Below are 24038 nucleotides of genomic sequence, written 5' to 3'. Positions count from 1 at the left end.
AATAAGGGTAATGGAATGCCATAGTGAAAAACCTTTCTCAAGTTAATTTTTACATTTTGTGAGGCATAGTTGTGTATACACCTATTCTTGTCCTTCAATCTGTTTACCCTAATAGCATTTTTAAATTATAGACAATATTCTTTTAAAGGCTGGTCACATTCACGGTTTTTAAAAGTCCATGCTATTTGCAAGAAAGTGTCAGTATTTAAGGGTGTAGGATTAAATAGTGATGCTTTGTTGAAGGGGCTTCCAAAAGTATTATCATCATCATTAAATTATATTAAACAATTTGAATAAACTTTCATAACCGAAATCTAAATATTATACCACTAGATGGAGTTTTGGGTTTCGTGTTGGAGTGTTAGATACATGCTATAGTATTCCAGAGAAATGTATTTTATACTTACTGTAAATATCAGGAAGCATTCACCAGTATACTTAACTAGCTTTCTCTGAGTGTTATTAGAATCTGTAATAAAAATTTTAACTTCTAATGAGTGTCATATACTAGTGATTAGAAGAACACTGGTAAAATAGAGTATAGCATTTTATTCATGCAAAACATAAATAAAATGTAAAGCAATGTGGGAAACTGTCGAATTTACTGGAAAGCTAAAGCTAATACTCTGGGATAACACTTTACTTCATGGTTGTTTTAATGACTGCTGACCTCAAGATTAAAAAAACAGTTTCACCTGGTTAGTCACTATTTGCAGCAGCTAACACATGGGCCATGTGTGTGCTGGTGACAGGCACCAGTAACTCATACTATTTCTCCTTTAACCAGAAATTGAGTTAACCACGCTCTATGTGGTAGAATTTCAGGAAAGTAATACTCTGAGCATGTCTAGGATTCTTACTGGATGGGCATACATCTATGCCATTATGAACAAAAAAGTCAGTATTGGCCAAGAAAACCTTCATGTATTAACAAACTGCTTGAAGAACAGAGCATAAACAAGAAAGTGTGATTAAGATTTAAGGTTTAAAAAACGTTCCTATAAATAAACCTCGTCTTGAAAATCTCAAAGACCTGTAAACCTGCAAAATTTCTGTAGTCAAACACAATCACTAATATTAAGGAGGCTTCTTGAATAATTCTTTAAGGTAGCAGAAACAGCCCATTCCCCAGAGAGTAGATAGGTGAGGCACCTGGAATCTATAGCAATGGAAATTTACTTGGAAGTCAACATCTTAGTGAAATGAGAAACAAAAATTCATACATGTTATCCATATTAATAAAATCTTATTTTTACACTTATACAGCAAATGCTTAAGTAGCTATTCTAGGATTGTTTGTGGGGCAGTTTAGGGACTGAACATTTAAATCGTCAGGTATCTCTTTTGTTTTCTTTAAAGTTAGAAAACAGATTCTGAAAAGGAAAGGAAAGTTAAAAGCTAGCTAATCTGTTTCCTATCAGGACAGGACAGAGGGGATTATAACCACCTGTGGTAAATGCCTACCAGTTCAGCTCTGCTTGAAATGACCTATCTTACAAGTTTGCTGCATTCCTCTCTCAGAGAAAGTTACTGACAACTTGAAGAAGTTTGAGATTGTACCATGCAGAGAGTATCATTCTAGACTCAACTAACATATCAGTTTATACGTTGCAATACAAATGAAAGGCACATCAATTCTGGGCCAACATTTATCTGTGCATTCCTCCTCTGTTCAGTTCTTACTTGTCCTATGTTTTATAATCTAAACTATGGGCTCAATTCAATCTATTATCTTTGGCCAAGAATTTAAAAACAGTAAGCCAAAATGTCACATTAAACATCGCTCAATTGTTAAAGGAACAAAGTAAAAAATTGTAGTTTAAAATAATGGAAACCTTCATAAACATGTATAACAGTGCTGCTATTTTTACATCTTGTTTTGGCATAGATATTCCAAAATATTGATGCAACAAAATAGATAAAAAATGACTGATTTATCTATGCAAAATTAGTATCTTCAGGAAAATAGTATACTGGATCATCTAACCCAGAACTATTATATTCAAGCCATGAATTTCTGAGCATTTCTCATACACAGTTTCAAGAAAAACATCAGTCCCTGAAATTTATTTCTTCCTGAAATTTGCCTTCTTAAGATACAAGCAACTGAATAATGCTGCTTCCTTTTGAAGAAAATGACTTTAAAATGCTCTAGGTGGAATGCAAATAAGGATTTATGTAGAATGAATATGAAGAGAATATGCATATTAAAAGTCCATAAAATTATGTGACTTCGACTTTAAAATCCACATAAAAATAGATATCAGAGTTAACACTGAGACTTTAGATGAAAATAATTATTGTAAACAGCATGCTTAAAAAGACTTGGACTTATGACTAAAGTATAACATAGGCAACCAATGCTAATATGATTGTATCCATCACATTTAATAACAGCATGAAAAAAATCTCCATTTCAAAACTGATTTAAAATGCTCTGGATGACAGCCCTTACAAAAGCATTCCTCAAATTTCCAACCAAAATTCCTTTGAAAACAGAAAATGAAGAAAACACAACAGGAGTATCAAATTATTGCTGCAATTAAATGGAAATTTTTATTAATTAGAAAACTTGGTGACCACATAGAGGAATAAAATTGATAGACCAAGTTATTTCATTTACAAAAATGCACATATGAAATAAATAGGAAAAAGCTTCTAGTTTATAAATAGAGTTAGTCAATTATTTGCTCAATTATATGCAAACTTTTTGGGAATCTAGATGAAATGGATGTTTCTCTAAGAAACTATAAATTATATAAAATGGTTTCACGTTAACTAGAAGGATACTTAGAGAAATAATGTTCAAAAACTAAAATATAACAAAGGCAACCAAGCTGATATAATAAATCAGTCATTTTTTTAACAGCATTAATAAATCTCCATTTCAAACTTTGGTTTAAAATGCTCTGGATAACATCTCAACATTCACCAGATACAGGTATTTTCAAGTAGGAGAAATTCTACAAAATTTCTAAGTAATATTTAATTCCAGTACTTTTTAAGTTTTCTAGACAAAAATGATAATTAAATTTTTCTGAATTATTTTTTGAAATCAGGAAACATTAATAATGTATTCATAAACCTATTGCAATGAGAGAATACTAAAACCAGTCTCCCTGTTAATATTGGTGTAAAAATCATTACTAAAAGTTCAGCAAACAGGCTTAATTCAAGAATGTAAGCATGGTATAATATTAAGAAATATATTAATACAGTTCATCATATTAATAGGTCAGCATAAAATTCATACAGTCATTTCCTTGAAAATTTATTTAATAAAGTTCAAAAATTATTTAAAAGCCTTAAATAAAAATAATGAATACATAAGCATAACATTAACTCATAAGCCAATATCGTGCATAGTACAGTAACATAGGAATTAACACTAAACTCAGGAAGACTAACTAGGTTGTGTGTTATTAACACTCCTTGAATATTCTACTCAAAAGTCTAATAAATGGAATTAGAGAAATGAAAGAAACAATATAGAAATTTTAAAATTATATACAAAAATTACCTTCAAATGTACAAAATGAGTTAGATGAAAGAAATGAAAGGATAGATCTCATTTGTAACAGATGATATCAATGGAAGCACTTTTTAAAATGTTTACAGTGGGCACATATAACCCATTTAAAAATTGAACACTTTTTTTAAGTCAATAGGTGAAAGGGATTAAAAGGGATAAACTTCCAGTGATAAAGTAAATAATTCATGCAGATATAATATTCAGAATAGGAGTGTAGTCAATAATACTGTAATAACTTTAAATGGTGACAGATGGTAACTGGACTTATTGTGATGATGTAAATGTACATAGAAGTCTAATCACTATGTTGTACCCTGAAAATTAATAAAACATATGTCAATTATTGCAGCAATAATAAAAAAAGACAAGAGCTTTGGAGGCTTAAAAAAAGCAATATGTTTGATGGCAGCAAAATATAAATACTCATTGAATATTTTAAGAAGAAATCTGAAGGACAGCTATAGTTAAAAATCTGTAAATCTATAAAAGCTTTTGAAAAAAGCGTAAAAGTGGACTTTCCTAAATAAATGGAATGGCATGTCAAATGTCTGGAAAAGAGCACTCATCATGGTAAACATACCCATTCTTTCTAAATCAGTCTGTAATGAAAATCAAAATTCCAAGAACTTAAAAAAATGACACCTAGAAACTTGATTCTAAAATTCATTCTTCCCTATCAAATACACACATGTAACAGAAAAGAAATTCACTAAATAAAAAGTTACTCATGTAGTAATTGACAAATAGAACAACAGGGGGGGAAAAAAGACCTTCTGTAAAGAGAAATGAAGAAGAGGGTTCATCATTTAATTTTACTGCCAAACCAATAAAAACAAATTTAAAGTATAAATTCAAAGTTAAGTGTACACGTAAGAAGAAGTGGCACATTTCTAATCCTTGTACTTTCTTTTATTTCACATTAAGTCAAAGCTGTACTCAAGGGTATCCTAATCAGCCTTGTTTAAGTTTCCCACTTCACCCGTCCAGGTTCTGAAGGGACATACTCCTTAGAGCTGGGAAACATGTGGCAGGAGAATGGGTGGATAGGTGGATGCACAGCCCTGACATGACTATAGAATCTCTAGGAGATATTTGGATCTCTGAGGCTTTTCCCAAGAATAGTAAAGCCCTAGCCACATGAGCGTGGGGTCAGCTAAGTGCTGCAAAGCACCATAACTCCTCACTGGGGCAGCCAACTTTGCATCTTTCAGAACCAGTTCATAGACCTGGAACCATGGACAGATCCTGCTTAGTTGTGGCCACTCCTGGAGAATCATTTGGATCCAACAGATACTAAAGGCTATCCCCACAGAGTGTTATCAAATTCCATCCACCTATTCCCATAACAGGAGACTTCTATTCCTACTTGCATGCTGGTTCCTCTTAGGCCCTGGATGCCAGGCTCAGACACCCTGGGCAGGTCTGGCTTAGAAACACTAATGCGAGAACTCCCTTGAGTCAAGATGACTTGGCAGGTTAACCCCATGGAGCCTGAGGACAGATGAGTTTCAATCCCACCAATCGCACCTCTAGCCGGTTGCTGCCTCTACTCCTAAATGTTTCCTTGCTAAGGTTCCTTCTGGGGTGTCAGGCTTGGTCTGGTTTGAAATGGGATATTCCTGAATGAAACCCTAGATCCAAAAGGCACTGAGGAAGATCCCACAGACCCTATGTTCAGATCAGTACTCCAAACTACAAGACCCTCCCAGGAACTCTATACCCCTGTTTATTTCTAAGGCCTGGATGTAGTCAATCTTGACTGTGGAAATGACATTGGTGTTGATCTTAGTCTCTGGCTCAGGGATTTAAAACCTTCTCATTGCTGATGCTGGCTGAAATCAACAGCAGAGAGCTACTGTTGGAGGTGAAGCAGGTGGTTGACTAGGCAGTTCTGCCTCTGGGAATCTATACTCAATATAATTAATAAAATATATTTTTTAATCTAACAAAATTATATGCCAAAGTTTGAAATATTGATTCTGAGACTTGACATTTAGTTAACGGAGAGAAACTCATAACACATTATTGAACCTAACTCATTTAAGACATCTATCCAGATAAATAATGATGAAGTAGAATTTGCAATTAAAATGAAACTTATTTTTTTAAATAAAGACAGTATATGCTTATTACAGAGAAGTTCTAATATAAGGAAACAATAATGAAAGCAATTACCACTCCTAGTCCTTCTAGAGAATTTTCATTTTGATTGAGATAGTTTCTTATCTTAGTATCTATTATTTATTTTGGAGCATTCGGTATATATAAAATTGTCTTTACTGACCTGTGACTTTTAAAAAATATCTAATGTTTACTTTAAAAATAAAAAATATGGGGCAGCATTAATAAAAATCATGCACAATATCAATTACTTAGGGATTTTTAGATATGTTTCTATATGTTGTGACTTTTAAGAACATGCAACACAAATACATTTTCAGGGGCTGGTAAGAAGAAAATATGGAGATATTACTAATGATGATAAATATGTGTCTGGTGATTTACTAGTCTTTGTTAATTCAATAAAAAAGCCAAAAACTTATATAATTTAAGACCAGGCCATCAAAAATCCATAACAACGAGAATAACTGTTGAAATTTTATTTTATTCTCTACAGCAATGATGTTTTTGTAAAGCAATGCAAGTAACTTGGGTCAGCCACTAAATGGGGGGGGGGTGTTTAGAAGAAAAGATACCAATTTCATGTTAAGCAGTCATCAGGTATGTTTCGAGATTTCACCTATACCACACAACAAGGATATATTGATACTTACTGGGTCACGCTTCTTGGGAACAGCAAAGAAACCGAAGCAGATGAGGAATTGCAGACAGGGTCAAACTTTCTTCTTGAAAATCCTCTTGGGTTACAAAAAGCATCATAGCACATACTAGACCTAGCACATACTAGACCTAGAATCTTTAATCACAGGAATTTGACAATTTCTTCTGCCTTCAGTAGCATTTCTTGTGTGATTGGCATCCTTTTGTATGTATTTTAATAATTAAACAGAACACACCTGAATGTAGATATTTTAATGTCTTCCTTTCTGGTGCCATGGAACACCTGGTTCTAGTTTTGCAAGAAATATGAAATTGGAGTTATTCCTCCAACACTGAGTGTTTGTTTTACCAATAAAACATAGCTGACTGTTTAGTTTCCAGATGTTATATATAAAATGCTATATATATGATGCTATATATATGCAAACTATATATTATATATATAAAATCTCCAAACTATGTGTATAAATATTGTTTGATTAAACAACCAGGAGAAGGCATGTATACACTATCTTAGAATTCTTCATGTCACACACAATATATATACACATACCCACCCCATACTTACATAACATTTCTCTATATCTTATTTTTGTTATATTTATAATTATCTTACATATATTTTATTTTCTCATTTATTGTCTCCTACTAGAATTTAAGGTCCATGAAGGCAGAAATTTTGTTTGTTTTCTACTCTACCCTCCATTGCTTGGTTATGCCTAGCTTATCATGTATATACAGTAAATATGTGTTGATTGAATTAACAGATGAGGGCAATATAATTCCCAGTTTATGAATGAGGAAACTGAAGTTGATTATTTAGTAACTTTTGCAGTGTCACACAAATAATAAAGAGTGGAGCTGGAAATTGAATCCAAGTCAATATTATCTAAAGTGTATATTTTACCCCTAAACAAAGATTAGTGCCTGCAAACCTGGAATATACCTGTATTTCAACTCCCTATGGATCTATATTGAGTCTACAAATAGGAAGTGGATATATGCATAAGTTGCATACAAGAAAACTTGAATATTTCCTACCGGTTCTGCAATATCATCAATTGGTAATTCAGTTGACCATTCAGTATATTAGAGGACCACTGCTCCTAAATTCCACCAAAATCTTCTTTATATTTATCCATTTGAGATCAATAACCAGTCTGATTTCTTTTATCTATAATATATCCATTAACAGGAAATGAAATATATATTGACACTAAATAATTATGCCATCCTGTCAGAAACTCTCTTTCATTGCTATTCTTTTTATTTTACACTTACAATATACTTAAGTTGGTGAAAGAACACAGAGGAACAGATTTAATGTGACTGAAGGCTCCCCCCACAGAATCTTAAATAGCACACAGACTTTTCTTTGGAAAAGCAGATACAAGATTGTAGCCATTAAGAGGCCATGAAAAAAAGGACAAGGAACTTAACAAACATTAAGATTCCTCCACAAAGCATTTCATCTTTGTCAGAATTTAATTTAAAACATTTCTGACATTCAGTTATTCACTGTAAACAGACTCTGAATCAGATCATCTGCTGCCAAATTGAAATTATCAAACAGACATAAACCTGAGTGTTTTCTGCATAATGATAGCCCATAATGAAAAAATTCTTCCTAAAGGCATCATGTACTGTAGATATTAAGACAAAATCTAAGAAGGAAATGGAGACCTAAACAAATAGGCTTGCATACTCCTAAACAAAGAAATACCTTGAGAAATATTGAAACTCTTAGATTTTAATTGGAACTAAGCTTGATTTCATACATTTTATGTTATTTTACCAGTGTCATACATTTATCAACACCCCTGCAAACTGTCTTCTTATTTATTTGCATTTTATCTTGTTGACATGTGTTAATGAATATTCAAATTGATGGATTAAAATAGATTAACAACTAAATATAGCAGTACTGCCACATACTCAGGGCAATATTGTCAGGCATCAAAATAGAATCTCTGTTAGCCACATGTGGCTGATTCATATCACAGAGGACTCAAATGCCACACCGGAGTGTTTCCCAAATCACAGTCAGGTATTTTACTAATCCAGAGCCTATTACCTTCCCCTTTATACATGTTTAATTTCCACAGTCTAGCTGCCTATAACATTGAAGTATAAGATGGCACAGTCCTAATCTCTGAACACTTGCAATATCTTGGGCACTTGATTTCATTTTAAATAACTTGGTTAGAATTATCTGTTTGTTGATCAAATGATAATTGGGGTTAGTTATGCAACTTGTTACATCTGAGGGAACCCTGATGAAATTATCATCAGATTTTTCAGTGGAAACTTGCTGGCCAGAAGGGAGTGCTTCTGTAACAAATTACCACAGGTTTTTGTCTTAACACCAATATATTGCCTTACAGCTCCATTTTTCAGTGGTCCCTACTGTCTAAAATCATGGGATTAGCAGGCCATGTTTCATTATGACTGCTCTAAGAAAGTTTCCATTTCTTTGTTCATTCAGAGTGTTGGCAGAATTTTGTTCCTTTTGGTCCTACAAAAGAAAACATACTAGAAACCACTGAGCCTTATACTTTAAAAAAGTGAATTATATGACACGTGATTTACCCTTCAATAGATATGCTAAAAGAAGTTGCTGAGCTACCTATTTATGTGTACATAGTAGTCGATATTGGCAAATATTTATAATGTTTCAAGGAGTCTTTGATGATTGAGTTATCACTCATGGTCTTTGCCCTCTACATTTGTATCATCATCTAATCATTCATATAATGTAAAAATGTGTCATAACTTTAGCCTACAGCTAAAGTACTTCTCAACCCAGTATATGGCAAAGGTCATATGAGAATGAGTAACCATAGGACCTCAAAAGATAGTATTGCTTCCTGATCAGATGTTCAATGAAGGCCCCTTAAAGGATGTGATGGCTTCCAGCCAGAGGGAAGAATAAAAATCTTAGAGGAAAACATAGGCAGAACATTCCCTGACATAAACTGTAGCAACATTGTTTTGTATCTGGCTCCTAAAGCAAAGGAAATAAAAGCAAAAATAATAGAACCTAATTCAACTTAAAAGCTTTTGCACAACAAAGGAAACTGTTGATGAAATGAAAAGAAAACCTACTGAATGGGAGAAAATACCTGCAATGATATGACCAATAAGGGGTTAATATCCAGAATATACAAATAGCTCACACAACTCAACATCAGAAAAACAAACAACCTAATTTAAAAATGGGCAGAAGATCTGAATAGACATTTTCCAAAGAAGACATTCAGATAGCCAACAGGCACATGAAAAGATGCTCAATATTATTAATCATGAGAGAAATGCAAATTAAAACCATAATGAGCTGTTGCCTCACACCTGTCACAATGGCCATCCTTAAAAAAAAAAAATGTTGGTGAGGATATGGAGAAAAAGGGAATCCTCGTATACCGTTGGTAGGAATGTAAATGGATGCAGCCATTATGGAAAACAGTATGGCGGCTTCTAAAAAAACTAAAAGAGCTACCATATGACCCAGAAATTCCATTCCTGGGTATATATCCAAAAGAAAGAAAAACACTAATTGGAAAAGACACATGCATCCCAGTGTTCATAGCAGCATTATTTACAATTGCCAAGATACGGAAGCAACTTAAAAGTGTCCATCAGCAGAAGAATGGATAAAGAAGATGTGGTATATATTTACAATGGAATACTACTCAGCCATAAAAAGTAATGAAATTTTGCTATTTGCAACAACATGGATGGACTTGGAGAGTGTTATGCTATGTGAAATAAGTCAGAGAAAGACAAATACTGCATTATATCACTTGTATGTAGAATATAAAGCATACAACAAACTATTGAATATAACAAAAAGGAAACAGACTCACAGAACAAATTAGTGGTTATTAGTGGGTAGAGGGAAGGAGGAGGGGCAGGTTATGGTTAGGAGATTAAGAGATACAAATTTTTATATATAAAATAAGCTACAAGGATATATTGTACAACATAGGGAATATTGCCAGTATTTTGTAGTACCTATAAATGGAATATAAGCTTTAAAAATTGATTCACTATGTTGTACACCTGTAATTTACATAATATTGTACATCAATTGTACTTCAATTAAAAAAATGGGGAAAAAAAACCTGTCATGATACTTTTCCAACTGTGAAGGACTATAATTTATGTCAGGTATTGTGCTGGTGAGAATGATGACAGTGGTAATAATGAAAATGGTATATTGAGAGCAGAATAAACTGGAAACACTACCCTTGGGCTTCTACACTAATCTCTACGTAAAGGTAAGAAGAATGTAATTAGGTTGGCAGCTTAAACATGGAAATGAGTGATGTCTTATAGAGATGTCATGAAGAAATTATTGGCAGCTTGTTCTACTCTCAACAATCAGTTTCTCTTCTTCCATTAAAGATTTAAGGAATAAATTGTATAATTGGCATAAAATCTTGCATCGTATCTGATAAATTGCACGTTATGAATGCATGCACTATTATAAATCACACAGAAAAAAAAACTTGGTCATTTGAATGTTATGACCCAGTTATGTGACTTAATTTTTTCCCTCAAGCAAAATAAGATTTTTGAAATATTACATAATGACTTTCAGAAGGTTAAAGGAAAAAAGGTCAAGGTTTGAGAAAGCAGTTACACCTGTTTGTCCTTAACTGTGCATAAGTGGCCCTCCCTGAACCCTTCATACAATATATATCATTCTACCCTATAACCCATAAATCATTTGCAAAGTTTAAAATTTATTTCCTAGCTTACAGTTTAGACACAAAGCTCTGACATGTCATCTGTGTGGGTGGCTGAAACAAGAGGAACTGGATTTAAAGAGAATGAATAAAAGAGTATGAAGAGATGTGGGCATGCACTAAAAATTATATAGTGAAAATGTATGTGGTTATGTTACAGGAAAATCACTATTGACTAAAGGATGAGGGGCAGGGATTTTTGTAAGACAGTGTCTTAAAAAAGACAATGTCTTTTAGGTTAAAACTCATATTTGAAATGGTATTTAAAATAGAAGAGAAGTTTAATACTTTTGATGAGCCAGTTCCTGCTGGCCAAGCAGAATCAGAACAGGTCAGTTTGACAACTAGACTTTCCAGGGATCAGTGAAAGAAATAGATGAAAATGTAACTGGTGATAATTGAGCCTGCAGTAGCAATTGACCATAACCATGAATTCTGAAATATATAAAAGGAACGCCTGTGGAATGGTGTAAAAATGTCAAAATTCATCAAAAAAAAAAAATGATGTCCTTGGGAACCTCTCCAATTCCATACTATGTTCTCACTTTTCCTAAATTTTTGCTCTCCCACCAGAAGTATCACAATTATTCTGCTTTAATCTTCCTTTTAAAGCAATACTTTAAGCAAAGTAATGGGCTTAGCATGTTATCTTATAACCTCTTTCCAGTTAGTGATTCTGTATTTTTAATTTATAATTTAATTTTAAAAGTAATTGATGATATGTCCATCTCATGACACTCTGGCTTTACTTTTCATTTGTGCCATAGCTCCAATGCTTGATTTGGCTTACAATCTCAATTAATCAATTGAGATTTAAACAAATCACTTAACTTCCATGAACCTCAGTTTCCCCAGTGAGAGATTTTCTTTAATATGGCTACAGATGTAATCCATATCATTTCAGATTGAAAGATGTATCAGTATTACCTACTTGATGTTGAATCCCCTCTAGATTCCCTGTCGTCATAATGCTCTTTGTACAAAACCTCTTACAAATGTACAGTGCAGTTTGTATTTGGACAGCCCAGACCTTAGCAAACCTTTTACATTGATGAATATAATATATTGACTAATAATTGACCATAATTGATTAATGATACATTGATCCATTAATTGGACATTGATGATTTACATTGATTGAGCATAACACCAAAATACACAGGTTCAATTTCTGTTCTAAAGAGAAGATATTTATGTAACATATGTGCAAAAGAGCTATGTAAAGTAAATGGCATTAAAATGCAAGGTATTATATTTAAGTTCACTTATGACAAATTACGTTAACATGTCAAACTGACTTCAGACTGTGTACCTTATTAACCAGTCTGCATATTAAAACCACATCAGTTTTCCCAGGGTAGAGCTTTTCAGATTTTGCTAAGCATTTTTTTTTTATTTCTAACTCGCAGGACCGGAATATTCCACTTCATTCTCTCTGTTTATCGAAGTTCTACCCCTCTATCAATGATGATATCATTACATACCTCCTCTGCTCATTTAATTATTTGCCTAAATCTGAAGAAATATCTCTTATCTTAAAATAACCATCATGTTTACTTCCAAACTATAAATGTTCAGAATAGGATGGTAGTTAACATCTGTACCACTTAGTATGGACTTCCTTTAAAGAAGTCAGAGTTAAGGTATTCTTGCCTCATTCTCCCTGATAGCACTTAGGATAAAAGAAAAGAAAAATGCACCTTTGGGAAAATAAGAAAACATCCAGACATTAAAAAGCAATATAAAAAGAAGGGCTGTCAAAATCAGTAAAAATTGAACTTTACTAGGGGAAGATAGATGCCTTTGTAGGTCATCAGAAGCATGAAGATTTCTCTTAAAAAGTAAAAGAAATCATCTTTGGAGATTCACATTAATGACCCACTGCTTGGATATTTATGCCTGCATGTGAGAGTAGACTGCCAAAATATGCATGATTTTTTAGTGAACACATGAAAAGGGAAAAATGGCAGAGCTAATAGAGGACATATTCATATACTATCTTTTATATACATATTCTTAGATACACAAAGGCAAGGGAGAAAATGTAGCAGTAACTAGCACAGTTGGATCTTGAGCATATGGTACAAAATGTGCTAAGTCACTATGTAAAGGATTCTTGACACACAAGAGTGAATAGTTTGTAAGAAAGTATCTAAGATGTCTTACTGAAATCTAAGTTGTTAACGCCTCCATCTTTTCCCCCACACCCTCGTTCAACATATAATTGGTCCCAAAATAATGCTCCCATTTACAATGTACTCTAAAGGAAGAAATATTTATAAACTGAAGAAAAATATTCTGAGGTTGGATGCTAGTTTGGGACAAATATTTTACCATGAAAAAGTAAATTTAAAGCCTCTCTAAAACATCTCTACAAAGGAGAAAAGATCAAACAAGGGAGGTTAAGACAAAAAGCAGAGAAAAATTAAATTGCAGAGCTCAAAAAAATATAAAGAGAATAAATACAAAAATAAACACATTAGAAGTATCAAGATGGGAACAAACAGCATCTTGAAACATAAAAATCCTATAGAGTACAGGCTCAAGGAAAATAAAGCCAAATTAAATTAGAAGAAAAAGGTTTTAGGATAAAAAATAGGTATAAAAGATAACAATCCATATATGCATAACTGGTATACCCAGAGAATAGAATGAACTGACGTCATTATACCAAAATTAAAAAATTATTCCCCTTGAATAAAAGATCTGAATCTACAGATATAAAGTATATAGCTTTAAAGAAACTTTGTAAAAAATTATTAACCTTACAAACCATTCAAATACTTGATTTTTGATTTTGGAAGTTAATGTAAGACTCATATAGTCATCAAAGCCAAGAAACAAACATATTTTCAAGAACGATTAAGTTTCTAAACCTCTTGGGTTTTTCCCCTCAATAGAAAACTTACTGTTTAAAAGCAAGTTCCAGAAAGTTATCAAAGAAGAAAAACAAGAGAGAAACTACATTTTGACTCAGAGACTTTGTATCTAGCTGAGCTGCCAATCTGTTATCAAGACCACACAGATTACATTTCCCAACATGCACAACTATGACAATGTGTGCATCCAGGTACATTTCTTGAGAAAAATGCTCTTGAAGATGAACTTCAGTCAACTAAGTTATGAAAGAAGTGTTTCCTAGAAAAAGTGATAGAATTGACTATTAACATATAGATCAAAAGTTAACTCTGCATATTCAATCACTGAACAAAATGTAAGCAAAATTATAATTTATATATAGATATCTATATTATAGTAGAAATAATGTATCAGTGATTCAATAAGTAGCATCATTCAATGGGTATTTTAAATGTTTTCTTTTCTCTTCTGAAAAGTGATTGAATTCCTTACCTTGTCTTCTTTGAGGCCCATGCCTAGCTGTTCTTCATAGTTGGCAATGATGAATTTCAAAAGTCAAACAGGAAAAAAAAAAAAAATGGAGAAAGTAGAAATTTATGGGGAAGTAAAAAACTGGTACATATATTTGGCCTTGAGGAGAAATTGTGTTTTAAAAAGGAAAACAAAACACAGCAAAAACAAAAAAATTAAATTATGGATGAAAGAGGAGTACCAGGGTGTTTTATAGAGTGCAGTGCTAAAATAGATGTGGAGTGTGATAAAAGTTAATGGTAGATAAAGGGAAATTTATAGATCTTCTGCTATTTCCTGTGCAGTTATGTTTAATTTATGGTGTTTGAAAGATGCAAATAAAGAATTTCTGTAATTTTGAAATTATTTTCCATATACTGAGTCACATTTTTGTTGTTTTTAATTGTGGAAGAAGTACTAATAGACTAGACAACTTGAATCATGGCTTTAATCTGGTTACATAATTTAAAATAATTGGATGAATGAGACATTGCTGGATAATACATGTGATCTGAATTTTCTCATCTTCTATTTCTAGAGGTTCAATAAGTTAAATTATAATTCGTAAATAATAGAGCTTTAGGTACATTGTTTAAAGGTGAGGCCATAACCACTAGAAATATTAAAATAATAATATAGAGAATCAAATTGGGTTTTAGATTGGGAAAGCACAATTAGAATTACACAATTAGTTTGCTGCAATATGGTTGTATTAGTTGTTATTTGTTGTTAATGTAACTTGTTAGTCCTACCCCTCTTGCCAATCCAGCTACCTTAGCAACACCCACTACTCCATGTACCTTCATGATTCAAACCTGAAGGGAAACCTACTCCAGGGTTACAAAAGACATCTCTTATCTTGACTGCTTAGTGCTCAGGCCATGACAATTGTAAAGATTTTAAATTTATTTATTTATTTATTTATGGCTGCATTGGGTCTTCATTGATGCATGTGAGCTTTCTCTAGTTGCAGCGAGCAGGGGCTACTATTGTTTGTGGTGTGCGGGCTTATCATTGCAGTGGCTTCTCTTGTTGTGGACCACAGGCTCTAGGCACGTGGGCTCAGTAGTTGTGGCTTGTGGGCTCTAGAGTGCAGGCTCAGTAGTTGTGGCACACAGGCTTAGTTGTTCTGCGGCATGTGGGATCTTCCCGGACCAGGGCTCAAACCCATGTTCCCTGCGTTGGCAGGTGGATTCTTAACCACTGCGCCACCAGGGAAGCCCCCAGTCATAAAGATTTTAAATGACACTCCTGAGCTTAAGTTAAAAATACTGATTTCCACATTTTCAGACAAGAAAATCTGTAGATATCCAATAAAATTGATCATTCAAAAATATAGGTTAATGAAGTAAATAAGCTGTAAGTCATCAACATTATTATAATGAAATCAGGCACATGCATTCAAAGCTTTATAATTTTCAAAGCATTTTCACTTGTATTATCTTATGTGATTCTCAGAACAAACCTCTGGGAGCAGTCAAAATGCATTAGTAGATGTCAGAACTGAGATTAGAATCCAGATCTACTGTCACTTAAATCTATAAAAAGCTTAATCTGTAGAATACTGCTTTATTTATAAAAGGATTTAAGGTGGTTAAGAAAGAGGAACGCTGAAGAAAAGGTAAACGAACACTTGCTAAGGGAGGAAAATATTGCCTAGTGTCTTTCATCTCTTAATACTGCAATCCTAGTGCTGAAGATTAGGTACCACATGTCTTACTCTTTGATATTAACAGTAAGTAACTCAGTAGATGTTCCAATGTGTGTTGATCATTGATAATTGTGCTTCATTTCTACCATGATAGCTTATTTTATCTATTAGGCGAAAGCAAAACAGTAAAATCGATGGCTTGTTTTAGACACACAAGCACACAGACACAGACCTTTTTGCCCCCTCAAATAGATATAAAGTCTCCTGTAAAACGTATTGGCTTATTTTCATTAACTGGATTAACTTTCAATGTTAAAATGTATTCATCATGTGTTTTTAGTCATTTTGGGGGAAAATCTTTATCTGCTTTTACTGACATAAATCTGCTTTGAAATTTTGCAGACATTTATTATATCATTTTTATTATTTATATTAGATGTCCACTATTATGCAGTTATGTCTATGTGTAGTATGTATAATAATACAGCTTTTAAATATTAACACAAATAAATTTTAAAAAATAAACTTGAATGGAAAAGATGGTATGGATTTAGTTAATTTGGCTAAGTACTACTCATTGCATGTGAGATAGCATTAATAGTATACCAGTGATTAAGGCAAAATTCTTGACCTCAATGAACTAGGAACAGAATGGGTAGAAATGAAAGAAGAATGTAAGCAACTAAACTATAACAAAATCAAAGCAACCCCTGTGGGATGTGGGAAATTAAAAAAAAATTGTTTATCTTATTAAGGAATGCTATAAGAACATGATTTAATGAGGGATATAGCACATACTGGAGCTATGTGGGTGCTACCTAAGACCAAGAAAACTAGTACATCAAAGGATGAAAGTGAGAATTAAGTGAGCCTGGATTTCACTTCAAATGCCAATCTGCCAGATTGGTATTGTTTATCTCGTGGAAATACTCTACTGACATGCATCGGTGAAATAGTTCTATTATTGATTATTTCACCAAGATCAAGGAATGAGTTATGATAATTTTCTTGCTATACCATTAACAGGGAATGTATAGATAGGATCCAGCAGTTGTCCCATTTAACTAGTCTAGAACAAAAGAGGTAAGACTAGTGGTAGTTAAACTGGAAAGATTGGGCACTATTTAAAAGAAAATAGAATTACCAACAATTTCAGAGGAATTAGCTCTTCCAGCTCTGTGGCTCTGCTCCCAAAGGCATGTTCCATGTCGTATGTATCTCTGAATTTGCAGTCTATTTGCTGAATTGCTTCTGCTTGGAATGCACCCCTTCTTTCCAAGTCTTCCCCATGGGATTATGCTAAGTATCAGTAGATTTCCTTTGAAAGTATATATGCGGAAGCAATTCAAAAACTGTACAGCATTGTGAAGGGACTATATTGATAGCAGAGTTACCTCACCAGTTAGCTGTTTGCTTTACGACTATTCTGAGACTATTAATGTCCAGAGAATAGGAATCATTGTTTTGTGGACCCACTGCCTCTACAGAATGAGTCATATATAGTCCTGGCCACACCGTGGATCTCCCTAAGTGCTGAAATAAAATAAAGCACATCCTGAGTATTCGGTGGGATCACATTGTCTCTGCTAAACTGGTTTAAAGTATCCATCTAACAATGAAGCCACAATCACAGCTATTGCAAGAAAATATCCCTTTGGGAAACATGCGCCTTGGCCTCCACTGCCTTCATCTTTAGGTGTCTCTTCAAAGCAAAAACTCAGTGCACCGTAGTAGGAAACGCAAATCAGAGGTCTCTTAGAAGCAATAGCAAAATAGCATGGTACTTTCTTTTAAGTAAGCTATCTCAGACATTTACTTTACTTAACGTGGGTAAAATACACCTTTATCTAATTACAGGTTTTTGTAAGCACATTGTTATGCCAAAAAAGTGAAGAAAATTAAAGGCAAGTATATTTTAGAAACAATTAGAAACTTTTAAGGCATATTATAGATGTCAAAGCCAAAGATTTGCAATTAAGAAAAATGAGAGTCCCTGTCTGGGCCATCTGCCTTATATGAGTATCAGCAATACAATCTGAGTTTCTGATGGAAATGCTCCTGATTATAAAGTGGGATGAAGTATGTGGAGGTACCATGTGAATTGAAAAACATTGACTCTTCACATTGTGTCAGCACAGCCTCAGAGACCCTGTGCCTGCTTTCTTGCCTTTCATTTTACAAAGGGATTATTAAAGCCTATCATATTTTTAAAGGAAATGCATAGCTGGCTGAACAGTTCTTGTTCATAACAAATTTATTTAAAAATAGCAGGGATAGAATGTTCTTTAAAATGGTTTTTAGTATCAGCTCAATATTCCAAAGAAAGCTTAAATTATTTGAGTTTTTAAAAACTTTAAAAAATACCTGCCAGTAAGCTGGCTTAGCTTTAATTAAAGTACTTATTAACTCCATTGTAATTACTGTCTCACTGTCATAACACATTAACTATTGGTATAGCCAAATAGCCAACTATGTAAGGGGGAGACTGATGTCAAGCTAGAATCTCTATAAAATTCCCCATTGTACGCTATTGTTCCTTTAATATTTCATAGGCCTATATGTAGCTGTTAAATTATTCAAGCCGCCTCCTCTTCTTGAACATCACATCTTTTTTATATGGGTTTTGTCAAAGGGCCTGAAATGTGGTCGTCTACAGGAAACCTGATGCTGCATTAAGATGCATGAGCTTAGCTCAGGAGGGACTGACAGCCTTTTCCAGAGCATTAAACTGGAACTCTCTTTGTGTACCTTTGCTAAGGAAGAGAAAACCTGCACAGGGAAAAGGATCATGTCCCATAATGTTCTGCTTTTCCCAGAGCAAATTAGTAATGCCTTCTCTCATGAAAACCATACAGATATTTGTGTCTTAAATAGTTCTTCTAAAAGCTTTTCATTTATATTAGTCTAAATTATTAAATAGAAAGCGATGTCTCCTGCAGCTGTCTCTGTATGTCTCCTGCAGTTTGGGAGGGTTGCTTAAGGCTCATAAACAAGTAACATTGAACTATGTTGCCTTTTGTAGTAGTGCATTTTTTAAAAACTAGAACTAAACTAAAATCAATTGGAAATTTGAATCCTGAGGGTGATCAGTGTATTAAAGAAGGTAGGATCTGAACCCAAATTTAATAAGTGCCTAATAAGAAGTCAAGGGAAAAAAAAAAAAAAAAAAAAAGAAGTCAAGGAGTATGTTTTACACTCAGTCAAATTTTATGGCAATTTATTTCTCAAAACAATCTTCAGAAAGAGGACTGTCCAAAATAATAACTTTACAGGTGAAGAAACTGAGGCTTGAAGTGGCAAATTTCTATTTTTTAATTGAAGTATAATAGATTTATAATATTGTGTTAGTTTCATATGTACAGCAAAGTGATTGTTACACATATTTTTTTCAGATTCTTTTCCATCGTGTTATTAAAAGATATTGAACATAGTTCCATGTGTTATACAGTAAATCCTTGTTGTTTATTTTTATATATAGTAGTTTGTATCTATTAATCATATACTCCTAATTTATCCCCCCACCCCAACTTTCCCCTTTGGTAACCATGTTTGTTTCCTATGTCTGTGAGTTTGTTTCTGTTTTGTAAATAAGTTCATTTGCGTTATTTTTTAGATTCCATGTATAAGTGATATCATATAATATTTGTCTTTCTCTGAATTACTTCACGTAGTATGATATTCTCTAGGTCTATCCATGTTGCTGCAAATGGCAATATTTCATTCTTTTTAATGGTCAAGTAATATTCTATTGTATATATGTACCACAATATATCTGATGATGGACACTTAGGCTACTTCCATGTCTTGGCTGTTGTAAATAGTGCTGATATGAACATTAGGGTGCATGTATCCTTTCAAATTAGAGCTTTCATCTTTTCAGGCTATATGCCCAAGAGTGGGATTGCTGGGTCATATGGTAATTCTATTTTTAGTTTTTTAAGGAACCTCCATACTGTTTTCTCCAGTGGCTGCAACAATTTACATTCACACCAACAGTGTAGGAGGGTTCCCTTTTCTCCACATCCTCTCTAACATTTATTATTTGTAGCCTTTTTATGATGGCCATTCTCACCGGTGTGAGGTGGTATCTTATTGTAGTTTTGACTTGCATTTCTCTAATAATTAGGGGTGTTGAGCATCTTTTCATGTTCTTGTTGGCCATCTGTATGTCATCTTTGGAGAAATGTCTATTTAGGTCTTCTGCCCAATTTTTGATTTGATTTTTTTTTTCATACTGAGTTATATGAGCTGTTTGTATATTTTGGAAATTAATCCCTCGTTGGTCACATTGTTTAGAAATATTTTCTCCCAGTCTGTCAGATATCTTTTTGTTTTGTTTATGGTTTCCTTTGCTGTGCAAAAGCTTTTAAGTTTCATTAGGTCCCATTTATTTATTTTTGCTTTTATTTCTTTTGCCTTATTTAAGAAAATATTGCTACAATTTATGTCGGAGAATGTTTTGCCTGTGTTCTCTTCTAGGAACTTTATGGTGTCATGTCTTATATCTAAGTCTTTAAACCATTTTGAGTTTATTTTTGTATAGTGTGAGGGATTTACATGAGGCTGTCCAGTCTTCCCAGTACTACTTGCTGAAGAGACTGTCTTTTCTCCATTGTATATTCTTGCCTCATTTGTTGCTGATTAATTAACCATAGGTATGTGGGTTTTTCTGGGCTCTCTATTCTATTCATTGACCTATATTTTTGTGCCAATACCATGCTGTTTGATTACTGTAGGTTTGTAGTATTGTCTGAAGTCTGGGCTGGCCTCCAGCTTTGTTCTTTTACCTCAGGATTGCTTTGGAAATTATGGGTCTTTTGCAGTTTCATATAAATTTTAGAATTTCATTCTAGTTTTGTGAAAAATGTCATGGTTAATTTGATAGGGATTCCATTAAATCTTTTTTTTTTTTTTTTTTTTGCGGTACGCGGGCCTCTCACTGTTGTGGCCTCTCCCGTTGCGGCACACAGGCTCCAGATGCGCAGGCTCAGCAGCCATGGCTCACTGGCCCAGCTGCTCCGCAGCATGTGGGATCCTCCTGGACCGGGGCATGAACCCGTGTCCCCTGCATTGTCAGGTGGACTCTCAACCACTGCGCCACCAGGGAAGCCCTTCATTAAATCTTGAGACTGATTTTGGTAGTATGGCCATTTTAACAATATTAATTCTTCAAATCCAAGAGCGTGGGATATCTTTCCATTTCTTTGAATCATCTTCAATTTCCTTTATCAGTGTTTTATAGTTCTCAGCATTTAGGTTTTTCACCTCCTTGTTTAGGTTCATTCCTAAATATTTTATTTTTTTGATGTGATTTTATTTTTTTATATAAAAAAGTTTTATTAAGTACATTTAACATGTAGAAGAACATCCAATCTTACAGTGTGATTGGATCCTTAGAATACATAATTTATTGTTAAAATACACAGGTTATATATAGACATTAGAAACTCAGTCCACAAAATACTCAATATAGACGTTTGGGTGACACTTATAGAACTGACCTAGCAATTTTTTCTTCTGTTTGGCAGGTAGTTTTGAATCCTCATCAATATTTTTTAGCAAATCAAGAGATCATCCTTGGTTGTCTTCCTTGTATGATCAGAATAATCAGTGCCAGTGATTGCTAGGGGTTGGGAGAAGGGTGGGGTGGGATAAATAGGCAGAACACAGATGATTTTTAGGGCAGTGGAAATGCTCTGTATGATACTGTAATGATGTATACATGTCATTATAAATCTGTCGAAAGCAAAAATATGTACATTACAAGTGAACAGTAACGTATACTACGGACCATGGTGATAATGATACGTCAATGTAGGTTTGTCAACTGTAACTACTATATTGTTCTAGTGGGGGACATTGATAGTGTGGAAGGGTATGCATGCATGGGGTCAAGAGGTATATGGGAAATCTGTACCTTCACCTCAATTTTGCTGTGAAGCTAAAACTGTCCTAAAAAATTAAGTCATCATAATTTTGTTTTCAATTAAAAAAATCAGGGTGTTTCCTATTTATGTGTGAAGAAAGAATGATGGGATTGAGGTCAGAAGTCCTTAATTTGTGTTCAGGCATTGTATCTTATAAAAATTACTTTCTGATCTAATACAAGTGTCCTAAAAATTCATTCATTCATTTATTCATCCATTCATTCATTCATGGTGACTCTCACTTATTATCTAACAGCTATGGTGTCATTTTCTGGGAAGATAAAAGTCAATTAGACATGTTTCTTGTTTCCAAGGAAAACAGATTCATATGTCAAAAAGGTGTTTGGTATTATCACCTATAAATTTGGGACAGTAAGCACCATTGTAGGGATCATTATAAAATGATAAATTTACACAATTTCAGTTCTGTAAGCCTTGCTATTAATAAAAAATGCAAATAAAAATATCAAGTTCCTAGCACAGGGAAACTATGTTTAAGGTATATAATCAATGAGAGTTTGTTGAAAGAATTAATGAACATTAATTAATTAATTAATGAACATTAATGTTCTTAATGAGCATTAATTCATTAATTAATGAACACACTATACTATAAATTGTTATATAATTTCACTAATTAGCAAAAAAGTTTAAATGATTTCTCAGTAAAAGAAGCATGTGTTAGAAGTATAAACACTTCTTTTACACATAAAAATGTGCTTTTTACACAAAAAACATTTTTTATCCATAAAACCTAAAGTTGTTTATGAAGAAAGCAGTTCTTCAATGTGACATTTATAATAGCTAGTCTACTTATATAATACCTATATCTAGTAATATGGATAAAAAAGGCATAATAAAGGAATATTTAAAGAAAACATGTATGATGAGATTGAGAGATAAATAAGAAACAGAACTTACATTATTAAAGCACCAATTTTTAAGAATATACATACTTCTAAAGTACTTATAAAAAATAAACAATTTATATTTTTAAAATATTATTCACAGTTTTATTTTCATTATTGTTATTCACTCAACATATATTTTAAGTGTCAATTACATGCCACTTTTTAGACCTTGGAGATAGAAATTTGAGCAAAATTGGCAGGACGTCTGTTGTCATGGGATTGCATTGCTTTGGTGGTAAATAGGTAGTAATCAAATGGCAATCAATAAAGAGTACTTCAGATTGTGATATCTGCTATTGAGTAAAACAAAGCTGTATATTGTTTGGGGAGGGGATTGTTGGAGGCGGCACACAGGGAAATTATTTCACATAGTGTGATCAGGAGAAACTTCACTGATGGCTTTTCAGGCATAAGTGAAGGGAGCAAAGGAACACGTTGTGCAGCTCTCTGGACAAATACTATTTCAGGCAGAGGAAACAGCAAGTGCAAAAACCCTGCTTTGAGAAACTACTTTCCTAAGAAAAGCAGCGAGAATAGTGTAACTGAAGCTGAATGAAGGAAGAGGAGACTTCCAAGTTTCCATTTAAAGTTTATCAATGTAGAATGTTCCATATTCCTACAAGATTTTAGAACAATAGAGTGCTAATAATTATTTAGCACACAGCTCCCTGGGCAGGCGGGGGGAAGGGAAGCAGAGCTGGTTGATACCATTTACCAGTTCCTATATTGTCAATTTGCTCACTATGGTGATTTTAAGCTATCAGTATGATGTCACTGAGTGTGGAGTTAGGAAGAGTTATACCCAGTCAGCTCTTGAGAGCCAGTATGAGCCAGGTCCAACACACCATTACATTCATGCCCCTGTATCTATAATAAACTTCTATAAATGCAGTGGAAAATTTTGCACACTTTTGTGTACAAAACTGAGCAGTTACTGACATTTTGAAGAAGTGAAACTGTTGGATAAGTCTCGTCATTGTTAGTGACAAACAACTGAGATTGTAAATATTTATTAAGTGTAGAGCACTGTATAGGGAAGAAAAATGCAATATTCGGGATGCATCTTTAGTCTTGTCACTTTTGTGGTAACTGACAAGGAAAGATATTAGAACTCTAAAG

This window comes from Leucopleurus acutus (assembly GCF_964270905.1).
Source record: "Leucopleurus acutus genome assembly, chromosome: 7".
NCBI classification, from domain to species: Eukaryota; Metazoa; Chordata; class Mammalia; order Artiodactyla; family Delphinidae; genus Leucopleurus; species Leucopleurus acutus.
This window is presented reverse-complemented; position numbering follows the sequence as displayed.